The 13,443-nt window shown below is 40.0% G+C and overlaps 1 long non-coding RNA gene across 3 annotated transcripts in view; it reads right to left on the bottom strand.

Moving 5' to 3' along the window:
- Positions 1-13,443, bottom strand: part of LOC126650758 (uncharacterized) — a 29,776-nt gene that overhangs the window by 15,958 nt on the left and 375 nt on the right. Inside the window, exon 1 of one of the 3 annotated variants that reach the window (XR_007631492.1) lies at positions 12,947-13,326. The exons of the other annotated variants lie outside the window; for them this stretch is intronic. This is a non-coding gene — a long non-coding RNA (uncharacterized LOC126650758). Of the gene's footprint in view, positions 1-12,946; positions 13,327-13,443 lie in introns of those variants that run through there. 3 annotated transcript variants of the gene reach the window in all.

Below are 13,443 nucleotides of genomic sequence, written 5' to 3'. Positions count from 1 at the left end.
GTAATGATTGAAACGAAATGAAATATTATAATACTAAAAATTGTAATAATTATAATTTTAAAAGAGAGGGAGGGAAAACAGAGAAACAAGTGATGCACAATACAACTGCACATCACCTACTGACTGATGCCCAGCCCAGCCCTGAGCAGCAATCTTTAAGGGCCCCAGACAACTCATTCAGTTTATATGCTGGTCATGGCATTCCATGATATGGAATCTTCCTTAGTGCAGGTCAGCTGGCTATGTTCTGTCCCAGCCTCTTGTGCAGCTCTCACCGACAGAGCCTGGGAAATTGAAAAGTCCTTGACTTAGAGTAAGCACTACTTAGCAACAACTAAAACATCAGTGTACTATTCTCATAATAGATCCAAAACATGGCACTGCACAATCTACCAGGAAGAAAATTAAATCTACTCCGTCTGAAACAAGGACACACCTTAAATGAAACAGTAGCATCTAAGTACATTTAGGCAACTAGAAAATTTCACAGAATCACGGGCAACCACCAGAACATGCTCATGCTATTATTACTTGACCTTCCTTACACTTCACCTCTAACCAATTGTTTGTTGAGCTCCCTGCAGTATTGTCAGTCTGCATTGTCAAAAGCAGTCTGTAGAATCTCAAAAGATAAGGGGTTTGTATGTTTCAAACATTGGTAGCCTGACTTGGCTGTGGAGCCAATGAAGGATCATTGGTAATAACAGACAAGGATTGTTGGAAATAACACACCACGAGAAAGAACAAGATGTAGCTGGAGAAGGAGGGTCAGGGGGATATAGGGCAGCACTTTTCTGGGACAGGCATCCTTGTTGTAGTTCCTGGAGATAAGCACAATACAATGCAAGTGCAGGAATGAGACCAAGAAGTGGACGTGAACTGTAGGGGGTGATCAAGACCACCGAAGACTCCCAAAGCCCTCTGACCCATTTCCAGAAAGGTCTGAAATAACGGACTGTGCGTGATAAATAATTGGCATAGAAAGCAAGAAACCTCTTCAGGCCAAAGAAAACCTACCTACAAAAAGGTACCCCCACCAAGCCCAGGTGTGTGCCCCAGGATCCTGCACATCCCATCAGCCAGATCAACGCTAGAACCAGGACTGGTGATTTCTCTTTTATTTTCTTTTTTTTCCTTTTTCTTCTCTTTTTTCTTTTCTTTTCTTTTCTCTTTTTTTCTTTTTCTTTTTCATTTTCTCTTTTCCTTCCTTCCTTCCTTACTTCCTTCTTATATTATCCTTTTATCCAAAACCCACTGTGGAGTGCTTGTGTAGTAGGTCAGCGACTAGCATACCAATTTCCATGCCAAGTGTGTAATTTACTGATAAAACCTTTGAGTTTTTGCAGACCCTCTGACTTTAGTAGTTCCCTTCAACCACAAGCATCTAGGAATCTTGGGTGATCCCTTCTCCTTAGGGGTGGGACGTCACAAGTTCTAATTGTGTTAAGACTGGGACTGCCTGCCTGCTATATTGCTGTATATAAACAGCTCTGAGAAGCTTCTACGAATTTTGGAAGGAAGGTATAAATGGAAGGAGTGGAAAAAGAGCAATTCTTTAAGTCAGTCAAGGGCTGGGGCGGCTTACAAGAATCTCTGTCAAACTTAATAAGGGACCAGAATTTGGATACCCACCATTCTAAACTCCTACAGTTTACAGTTTTAGCTGTTAATAACAGCATACATAAATACAAATAAACCATAACAGATAAGAAAACATTATTAAAAATAAAAGTTAAAACCATACCAAAAAATCATTTATTACAGCATAATATATTTATATATCCAAACTTCCTGCTGCAAGATGCAGGAAAAGGCTATGCATTTGTTTATGTATATTCATGCGCATTTAAAAGGACCACAGTGCCTCATCTCGAGACACAGCTGATCAGTAGCTGGGGCTGTGGTGCAGTTTATATAATGCAAGTTTATGACTTTGTAAGATGTCATTTTTCTTTCCAATATTTATGGATTTCCTTTTTTCTGTGTTTAGAAAGTAGAGTATTTCAAAGAAACACTTCATAGGGGTTTTTACACCATGTAGGACATACTAGACATGATGCCAGTATAAAATATAGCAATACTAATTATCTTCTGTCACAGAGGATAGTAGACTACAGAGGTCCTCATCTGTTCTATGATAACAACCATGTGTTCCTGAAATTACATTTTTCTGCTGTTTGAACACTCATAAGCCATCGCAATATGGGCATAAGGAGAAGTCAAAAGAAAAGCTGCTCAGTTCTGAACGACCCTCTGTCCATGAGGAAGCAGGAAATGCCCCATCCCTCAGAATTTCCTGATTTTAGACAGATGGTTAAAGAAAAACAGTAAGAATGAGAGTTGTTCCCACAAGAATCAGCAGTACCAGGGCTCCATTGGCTCCTCAGTAATATCAGGAGGCCCTCATGTTGCAGCTGGCTCAGTTCCTGCAGGGTCTGCCGTGCTCCAGTGAGGCAGGCAGTGCTACAGGGTGGTAACTCTTGTTCAGCCCACTGCACGGCTGCCCTGCTGCACGGCACAGCACCTTCTGTGAGAACACAGCATTGCCCTAGCAAAGAAAATGTAGCCGGTAATTAAAAGAGTAACTGATCGGTGTCATTATAGCTGTTCGTGATTCTCAACATCTGTTCAGTTTCAGAGAAATTTAGAACAATCACTGTAGAGTTCTGCAGGTGTTTTTTTTTTCACAAGTCTTTTTTCCATGCATATCAGGTGCATCCCTCTTTGAATCTGCCAAATTAATGTCTGACACTCATTATAGCCAAGACATTCAAGACTTCTACTTCCCCCTGTGCTTTATGTTTTCTGACACAATCCAAATTCATTTTACCTCCATACGGTGACTTGGACTGCTGCCTTCTGACTGTAAATTATTTTTCTAGGTTTCAAAGGTTCAAATTGTTCTACAGCTAAAATAATAAAGCTCCTTTTATTAAATGTTATATTTGTAATTAAATTACATATTGCTGTTTCAGAAAGTCTCCTGTTCCTACAGTACTTTCTGTTACATGAAGCCAGAACTATTTTGGCAGAAAATCCCTATTTAAACCCCATGTTTTACCAGACAAAAAGTTCCAGAAATTAAAGAAAATGTGAAATATTCCGAAAAAGAAGGAGTCTGAACTGTTCTGCCTACTCTGGATGGCTTGCCTAATACAATAATGGTATGTATCATGCTTAGCATCGCAGTTTCCAAACTGTATTCCCTGTATTATCCAGCAGATGATGCTAATGTATTACAAACTGTTCTCTGTTCAATTTTAATTAAAGATGCCCAGCTACAAGATGTAGTTCTCTCACGTACCAGGCATTTTAAAATTTTTTCAATTGTCCTCTTTAATTCTTCTCTTTCCTAACATGTGTGATTCTCAGTGTCACAACCAGTTGTTTTTCTGAAGAAGTTTTATTACTAAAGGTTGACCCTTTCAAGTACCTACCTACCAATCTTTCATAACTGCCTGACATTCCAGTGTGTTTGATAGATGTATGACCATTTTGGCTATATTAACTATTTTTTACTCATATTTTGTAATATACAGTATTAAGTTTTCTGCTATATTGAGCATTTATTTCTGTTTTCAGTCTGCAGTAAATTATTTAAGCAAAATCTTTACCCTAAAAAGACAAAAACTGGAAGAGGAAATACACCATTCATGAATATAATGGGAAAGACAGGACTGAGTTTCCATGAACCAACCTTCCAGGATCCTCAGCTTTCTCTAGTGTAACCATACTTTGATTATAGACTATGAAAGGAAGTTTTATAATCAATTCTACTTTGCAACACATTCTGATTTTCTTACTCACTGAAACTGGCTCCTAATTTCAAAAGAGGCATTCATAGGGGCATTTGGAATTACTTTCAGAATGAAAATGTTACTAATCATACATATCAGGGTCCAAGATTTTTCAAAGAGAGTGACAGTGCCTGCATAGCATTTATAGACATTGTTTATATTTTTCTTCTGAAAGGAATGTTGGGTATAAAGAATAGGTTTTCCAAACTAGCTGCAGGAAAAAAAACCTTGAATTTTCTCTGCTTGCTTCAGCCTTGATCTCATTCTCTGAAGCAGTGGGATCATAGCCAGATGTCTCCAGAAGCTAGGTACTACTGACTAATTCTCCTGTGCTGGCAGACCACAGCATTTACGGTCCTTACAGCCACTGGATCCTGTTGCAGGTCTTACCTGCTTGCTGAATTGCTGCACTACTAGAAGGAGAAGAGCCAAGAGAACCAAATCTCAACTTCTGAGGAGAAAATAAAAAGGATGAAAGAGGAAATTGAGTTGTCTTTCTTTGTCCTTTATTTCTTTCTCTGTCTCCGTTTTTAAACTTTGCTCCTTTGGGAAAAGCATGGGCCCCTGAGGAGACAGAGAAAGAACCTTCTTGCTTCCTGCAGTGTAGGAGGCTGCTGTCTGTCCTTTCCAGACTGTGAGTCTGAGACTAATTAGACCATTTGGCTTTTCTTACATTTTTTTCCCCCCAGGAGGGCCGAGTTACATGAGACAGTTGAAGCTTCTCATGTCACTCTGCAGCAGGCTCAAGGACAGGTGAAATCCATTACTGATAATTGTATTGCAAGAGTTTGGCAGCATAGAGGAGACCATCAGCTGGGTCATTAAGTAGACAGGACATGCAAGATTCAAGGTGTAGGCCTTAGGGCTTGTGTGCCTTAGGCTAACAACTGCAGAAAAAGTTTCAAAACTTGCAAGTAAATCAGCACAAAACGCTTCAGCAGAAGCGTATTTAGTCCTGTAAATTATACAGGCATAGTTGTGTGGTTAGTTGTTGTGTAGTCATTAAAACAAAGGAAAATGTGAAATCAGCAGGCAGGCAAATTGAACAGAGAAAGCACAGGAGTCACAAGGTCTTCTTCTGTTTCCCTGGCATCAGTCACCAACAAACACACCTTGGTCACTCTGCTCAAGGAGAAGAGAAGGAAGTAAGAGAGTGATAGAGAAAGCACAGTGCTTCAGCCCACAACATCTCTTGAGGGGTAATCATTTGCCTGGCCAGAAACCTGCTTTAAATCTGGTTTTGTGACGTGAGTCCTGAACTTTATACTAAAGTGTGGCAAAGACATTACATTAATTTTAGAGGTAAATCCCTGAAGTATATGATAATTTGTATTGTAGGAGTGGTTGTGCTTCCAGAAGAATTTCTAACAGGAAAGCTAGAAACTCATTTTCGCTTAGGAAGCCTGAAATGTGCCTTCTCAAGAGGGTTAGATATTTTTTTTCCCTCTGCAGTCCAGAGAGCGTTGCAGAGAGAGCTGTGATATCTCTCTCTTTGCTATGCCGGAGAGAGATAACCCCAACAGACATGTACAGAGGCCTTAAGAAGGTGGGGGAGACACAGAGAGGATAAAAAGGCCTTGGAAAGGGCAAGGACTTGCCTTTTTTCCTCTGGGGCCCAGTGCTTAAATAGGTAAGGTAATGTCAGGTATTTCTAAGTTTCTCGTGTTCTGGCCTTCTAAATAAACTTTTGAATCCTTTCCACTGCCTTGGCATTTCTGGGGATGCCTACATATGTTACTTTACGTTATTGATAAGTGTTGAACACTTATCTATCACTAACAATCCAAGTAAGGTCCTACAACAATGTCCTGTGAGGTAGAGACCTGAAGGACTGAACAGAAGTACTTGGGTTCCTCTGCTCAGTACTTGTTTCTGTGAACCAGGAGATGGAAAAACGTTTTACAGAAATCTAAAAGAAGAGGGAATGACTGAGAAAACACAGAGGGAGGTTACCTTCAGCCATGAAACTGGAGAGAAATATTACAGAACTGAATGTGTTTTGTTTTAATTTGAATTTTGATACACCTACACCCTGGAGAGGAGGAAAGAAGCTTTTATATAACAGACAGGAATTTTAACATAGAATTACAGCTGGATGATGAGAAAGAAGCTGCTGGATGCTGTAGCTTGATAGAATTCATCAAGGATGACTTTGCTTCCTGTGATAAGTAGGCACAGGAGATTTTTGATTGCTACTGCAGGGACTGTTTTTAATTCACTGGAGACATTTGGGCTGGGAGGCTGAGCTTTATGGGCCATTGTATTTAAGTAATTTGGAGCAATAGTTTGAAGTGCTATAGGGGAAGCTAGGTTTAGAGCATGTTGACAATCAGGAAGAAGTGTTGAAGTCAGCCTATATAAAGTCTTGGTCGGAGTAATATGCATAGTTTTGCATTTGCACTTCATTGTATACGTTAAGTTGGGAATTTCTTAGTTTAGTAGAACACATTTGCCTTAAAATAATTTAGCTTTAGGGTATGCAAACATGAATTTTTGGGCTGAATGCTTGTGTCTGGAGAAATCTTTATGTATAATATAGATGCATCCAAAGAAGGTAGATAATGGGAAATTAAATTAATTTCCAAACAATTAACAGGAGAGCAGGTGTCCAAGATATGTCATCTAGATTGGACATAATGCAGAAAAAGTTTCTTTCAAGGTATCAGTCATTTTTTTAGGAGAAACTGAATTTTTACTGATAAAAAGCTTATAATAAACATCCAGTTCATCTAATATTAAGTACTTAGCATTGTGAAGGAATTCTTTGTCACTTTGTACAGCACACAGTAAACGTACATACACTATAATTTCTATTACTGCTTTGTGTGCAATCTCTGCATGTCTAAATTGCTTAGGAAATTGTATCACAATGTGAGACTGCATGATTCACATGTGAGATTTCAGGGGAATTGGAGTATACTGGGTAAGCAGTTACACATTAGAATGTGAAGGTTTGGGATCTTGAGAACTGTAAATGTTGTAAATACCTTAATGCAATGAAATAGTATTTACACAGGCAGAAACTACCAAATAGAAGTAATGTCATCAAGCTTCCTCTTACTATGGAGAAGCAGGGAGCGGGGTCAGAGTTGAAAATAAAGTAGGCCATGATGACACTTTCTATCCACCTATGTAGGGTTTTTAGATGAAAATTGAATACAGTTTTGACTTCAATATTTTTGCTTCAAGGAGTAACAAGAAAGTTACTCATAACTTATTAATAATAAATGGAATGTGTGTGTTAGCTCTGTGATTTCAGTTAGAGATCTGAATATCAGGAAAATATTTTTATTCAAATAGCAAAGCTCATTGTTTGCAGACAAAGGAGCTGGTATAGACAGAAGAACAAAAGTACTTTCTTTTGCCTTTTGAGTTAAATACATATAACCTAGCACAGATGGCAGTTGTGTAGGAAATTTTTTGAAGGAAAAATACATTTCAAGTGATAAAACTGACTTGGAGGCATCTTCCTTAGCACCTAAGTCTCAAGAACAACAGAGAAGGTGGTTTCCAAATGTAGAAGACGTCCTCAAAATATATACTGTTCACTTGTTTAACTAGTCGAGGACAGGGTTGCCCTCTGATCACCAATTCTTTTCAGAAACATACATGTAGTGAATACCTTGGACTTTGTTATGAAGATCTGGGGTTCAATCAAAGTTAGCTTTAACAGGGAATGGAAAGAGGAGGCTGCTATTTTCCAGTACTGTTTGAAATCAAAAATAGTAAAGAAATCATCACTCAAGAAATGAGACTTTATGGCTGTGTTCTGTTGAGTGGGCAGGGTAGTGTAGAGGGGTGATTTATTGCAGACACTTCTGTTTTGTCGTAGTTGACTCAAAATAATGTGATTTATCACACATGCAGACTGGTAGCTTATTTCAACAGACACAGTTAAGTGCTAAATTGAGAACCATGGAAGTTAAAAAGGCTATCTTGAAGAGCTGGGATGTTTATACATGCTGATCACTGGCCTGTGCTCAGATTTAGAGAAAGGGGGATTTTACAGCCGGGTAAGACAGTTGAAGGAGGCACAACCAGAAGGTTTATATAAGCTTTATGAAGGGACCTAACATGGTGTTCACAGCAGGTTGTGTATGTGTTCAAGGGTACCAGCTGACAAACATTTCTTCTATTGGCAGTGCTGCCTTAGGCTGTCCTTGCTCATGACCGATTTCTGACAGATGTCAGGACAATAGTTTGTGGAAATGCACAATGAGCAAGATCAGGAACCTCATGTGGGTGACAAATTGCATCCTTTTTTTTTCTTGGACTATTTTCCAGATGTATCCATTTCATAATGTGGGTCTGTGTCCTCATCCAGAAACATTTAAGAACACAAATGAGGGGCAAGAAAAAACTGCAAAAGGTTAGAGGTTACTGCTTAGACCAGCACTGCTTACATTTGTTCAGTTATATTCAGAGAGGTTCAGAATTTCCCAACTGTGTTATCAGTAAAAATCACTTGGCAGAGTGTTTGTTTCATAATTTCAAGTAATAAGGAGAGATCTTGAATCCCAAGGATGCCTAAAGGAGAGTTGATAGTAATAAAATGTGTCAATTTACAGAATTTAAAAAATGTTAAGAATCAAAACTTAAACCCACATAGAAATTAGGAATATGGTGGAATTCTCATAATATTCACATTGTCAAATTGAAATATTGAAGAACTTAGTTACTGAGAAGATTGATCAACCCTGTAAAGATTTTTCTCAGTTTCTTTGACACATGTTCTGATTAGTCTCTTGGAGGGAGGATGAAGGGTTTAATATTCAGATTTTCAGGAAAACAGCTCAGAGATGAAAAGTAATTTTAGCTGTGGGTAAATGCCCACATAACTCAGAATTTAATTCAAGGGACTTGCAGGAAAACCACAGATACATGTATATCAGTACACACTGTGGGAAGGACGATTTTAATATGGTTTTATCAGGTGCCTAAAATATAGAATTATACTATCTTCATTTGAATATAAAAGATAGTAAAAAGAAATCTATGAGTTTTAATAAGTTCAGACACATTTTATTATGATTCAAAAAAACTCTGAACTCAGCTGTCAGTGGATACCACTTCAGTTAAGATATTTATGTACCAAGGAAATAATTGCTTCTCTGTTTACATAATTACATAATTACCATTAACAAATCTGGGGGGTTTGTTTGGGCTTCTGAATGGATAAAAGTACAGTGGTATTGTTAATGTTTCCTGACTGCATATGCTAACTGATCTTCATCTTTAGAAGCTGATACTGGGAAAATATTATTGAATATAGCCATTAAAGACTCGGGTTTGCTATTCAATTGTATCCTATTCGTATGTGAAAGGAATAAATTTTCCAGAATATTTGTAAATTTTCCAGAATTATTTCCAGGAAAAAGGACAAAGACTCAAAGAGGAAGGGGAAAGCCTATACCTGTAAAGATGGTTTTCTTCTTTGGTAGTTGGATGGGAACTAGTTGTTAGGCAAACTGTTTTAAAGTGATTGTTGTTTGGGGTTTGGTTTTGTTTGCTTGTTTGTTTCTCCTAAGTGAATGAGACAGATTTGATTGTGGTGTGAGGGGATCTGATGTTGAGTATGTACAAGGCCTATATATGTTTCTATAGGTGTCCCAGTGGAATTCAGAGCTGTATCTCTCTCTGACACGTTAACTTCTTCAAATATAAGCAAAAATACTTAGTTTCCTTCAGGTGAATTTTTAACATTCTTTTCATGACAAATACTTGTCAGAACTTTAAATTTCATGCAATTATACCACACCTTCCTTCTTATACAGGTTATGTGAATTCTCAACATTCCAGTCATAAGAATCATTCTGACACTTCAGCATTGTCAGTTATATAAAAATTCTTTTTATCATCAGAAATTGCAATTTTTTAATTATTATTCTTGTTTCTCAGACCCTAGCTTTAGAAGACAAGCAAGAGAAATATTTCTTTAAATTTTTTGACACCTTATGTGTTCCATCCACTGAGTTTAAACGATATTTTTTCTACATTCTTCTTATGTTGTCACTTTTGTGTCCTCCTGGCTGCTTCTCCAATGGAAAAGAACAGCATTCATGACTACCAAGTACAGCAAAATTGTAGCATGCTGCCCTGTTATCATTGTGCTGTTGGCTTTACCTGTCTTTTTTTCATAGAGTTACCAGCAGCTATTGCTCACCTTCTTGCAAGAAGTCCCATCAGATATATCCTGAAATTTTCCATTACATTTTGCCAGACAAGTTCTTGCAAGGTGTCTTGCTGGGAGTCTAACACCTATTGGATAAGTTGAGTGTTTTCCAGATTTTTTTTTTGCCATATCTCATAAGTTGTCAGTCAGCCACAAGGGTTTCAGCTTTTTCCCTCTGATCCCTGCCAGTGATACCCAATGTAGTCATGCAAGAAACATTAATCTGCTCCCGCTGTACCCAGGATTACACTTCAATCACATGAACATAACTTACACTGCATTTCTGCTGGCATGCACCACACGCACCCAGAATCTCTTTCAGTTAGCAAAGAAGGAAAACACAGCACATCCAGCACTTATCACAGGTGTTGTTCCCTCCTCATTCATGCATGTGGCATAGAACTACTCCTCTACAGAAGTAATCATAGTTTCCCTCTGACCTACCTTTCTAGGTGGACCTGCTCCAGATTTCAGTAGACACAGAATATCTCCCCGCTTGGCTTTCTGCCATTACAGCACAGCCCAGACCTGATATGATCAATGACCCCCAAGACTCAAGCTTTGAACCCTTCTAAAAGAAACACTATGCATCTCTGTCTTAAGTAGGCTATTCAGAATCATAGAAAACCAGACCGTGAAAAGAAACAAACCAAACCAAAGCTCACCAAACGTCCCTTCATTTCCAAGAACAAGATTTGCAGGTGGGGGGTCTCATAAAGAACTCTTAGTTATTCACCCATGATAGTCACTGATGATGTTCTTTGTTGTGGGGAGATTTCATTTTAAGTCAAGTGACACTAACTTGACTTACAGTTAGTGTAAGTCAAGTTGGTGAGCGTCTGCTAACAGCTGATCATTTAATTTCCAGGTTAGTAATAAATATACAAACAGCTGTAGACTAATGTAGGATTTTTGCCACATCAAAAATGGACCACAGAGCTTTATTTCTTTTAGCCCTACACTGTCCCACTATAAGTTGTTTTACTTACTAGAGAGTATTTATGTATTTTTGAAGTATTCTTTTTAATCCTTAGGCTTGTTTGAATCACTACTTACTTTGACATTTCTCATCTTTATAGTGATACAATACAGATAAAGGATTACAAATATGGCACATATTGATCACCAAGGGTACAATCAACTGCAATAAACAGGTAATAAGGAATATGCATGCATCAAGACCAGAAGGTCTGCACTCCAATACAGCCACATCAAAGATAACAGCAGAAAGCCTGGGCTCTGATAACAGGAGAGCAAGGCTTCAATATGTCACGTGGCCCATCCCTTTTCTCTCAACAGGAAGACAGCAACAAAGATACCCAGAACGATAAAACAAAGATGATGGGCAGCCGCCTTGTTTAAGAGTTAGGGAGGATGAAATATGCAAACCTGAGGCCATAATCACACCATGATGACTGCTTGACTCCCAGGAGACAAAAATAGCTTGTCAAAATTATAGTTTGTTATGCCTGTTCAAGATAAAGCTAAGAGACATACCAAGGAGAAAGAAAAACTGGCTGGCAGAGGCAGAGCAGAGCACAGATCATCTGGACTACACAGGACAATGCCAAATATACATCTATTTTATAACACTGTAGTATCCTAGTACTCAATCACTTTGACCCCAGTAGCAACATACATATTTAGAAGGGCAATTTATCATACTGTTGATAAATTACTCATCCTTGCTATCATTCCTAGATGATTAAAAGGAATATATTTGTCTAGGCTATGTTCAAGATGAGCATTCTCATATCCTGGGAGTTTAGTGGTCCATTCGTTCCTCCAGGAGCAGGGTGTTGAGTAATCTGTGCTTTGAAATGTGTAAAGAGGCTGTTAAGAGAGCACAAAATATGTTTAGCCAGCAGTACCAGCTGGATGTGAGCCCATACAGGATATACTCTGCTCAGCTGACAGCTGTTACCAGACCCACATGAGGGTTAGTTTCTAACTCTCTCATGTCTCATTCTGCCTGTCATCAACACCTTTGTTTTGCTCTGTAGGAGGGAAGATGAAAGATATAACATAGGGACAATGGGTAGAGATTTACATAGTGGCAGGTATTTAGTGTGATTGTGCACACCACATTAGACAAGCTATTGAGTGGAGGGAAGTTCTTGTTATGCCAGAAATTGCCTCCTTACACTAAAAAGCAAATGACTTTCTGGTCATTCCATCTGTCAGTCCTCTTTCTCTCTAAGAAAGCTATTAATTTTTCTTTTTTTTTTTTTTTCCCCCCACTCTCTGTCTGTTGTAGGGATCAGCCTTGTGACTGGTACATGGGTGCACTGTGTACTCTGACACCTCATGAGGAAGGGAGGGAAGGGGGCGACGTGAAAACTGATTCCAATGTGTCTGTTACTGCAACAGGGGAAAGTACCGGTGTCTGTCACAAGAGAGTAAGTGGAGATGGAGGTTGGAAAGCAGAGCATGCTAACACAGGGCAACAAAGGCTGGACTATCCACTAGAGAAGCATTACTTGGTGCCCCATCTGTACTCTCAGTGAGTACAATGCCATCTAAATTCCCCTCATAGCAGCCGTGTGCAGGAGAGTGAAAGACCTTTCGTGTTGGAGAGCTAGAACGTTTTTTAAACATTCAGATCTTTACATCTTCTAGGAAGTCAACATTAGATTCTGTAGGGCTAACAATAAACATGCTTTACAAACCCCCAAATATGCTCTTCAACACAGAACTGGAATGTGAAAAGCCTGTTATTTCACTGTCAGCAGAAACGGTGCCAGCCTTCAAGGAACAAGTACTAGCCTTGTTGTTGTTAGGTAATGATCTAAGGCAAGCCAAGGTTTTTAGAGAGACATACAAGCTTTTTATGAACCAAATAACACAGTCTATAGACATGCTTTGGGACTCAAAAATCTCCAGAGCAGAAGGTCAGACAGGCATGAACATGCTCTTGGGTAGCCAAAACCCTGTCGTTTCCCCCAGTTATATCCTTTGATCCAGCTAAGTCTATTACCTGTCCCTCATGCACCTGACCGAGGACTGCCGGGGTGGGACCACTGTCCTGGGTCGCTTAGCCCTGGACTGGAGGGCGTTGGGCTCTTCCCTCACCACCCTCAGGGCGGTCCGGCCGGTCCCACACCACTGCCTGTGAGGAGAGCAGCGCAGGGCGCTCCCTCGCTTCCCCCTCTGTCGCCGCAGACGCCACTGTGCTGAATGAAAGGCTGGTGCATAGTCCCGCGGCGCTCGTCTCCTGCGCCCTCTCCTCCCGGGTAGGCAGCAGAGAGCCCAGCCCGGCTTTCTCACACCGCCGCATCTCTCAGTCGCCCTTTCCCGTGTGGGCGCTCACACGTCCCCCCCGGCCCGCACCTCCGCGGGCGCCACCGCCTCCCGGAGACCGACCGGACTGCGGCGGTGACAGGGACTCCGACACCCTCCGCCCCGCCGCCCCCTCCCCTTCCCCTCTCCCGCCCGCCCCCGGGCCCTCCTCCCATCCCTGATTCGGCGCCGGAG

Source organism: Myiozetetes cayanensis, unplaced genomic scaffold (assembly GCF_022539395.1).
Source record: "Myiozetetes cayanensis isolate MyiCay16 unplaced genomic scaffold, myiCay2020 scf6-25, whole genome shotgun sequence".
Classification (NCBI taxonomy): Eukaryota; Metazoa; Chordata; class Aves; order Passeriformes; family Tyrannidae; genus Myiozetetes; species Myiozetetes cayanensis.
Note: the sequence above shows the minus strand (reverse complement) of the source record. Positions and strands in the feature narration are given on the sequence as shown.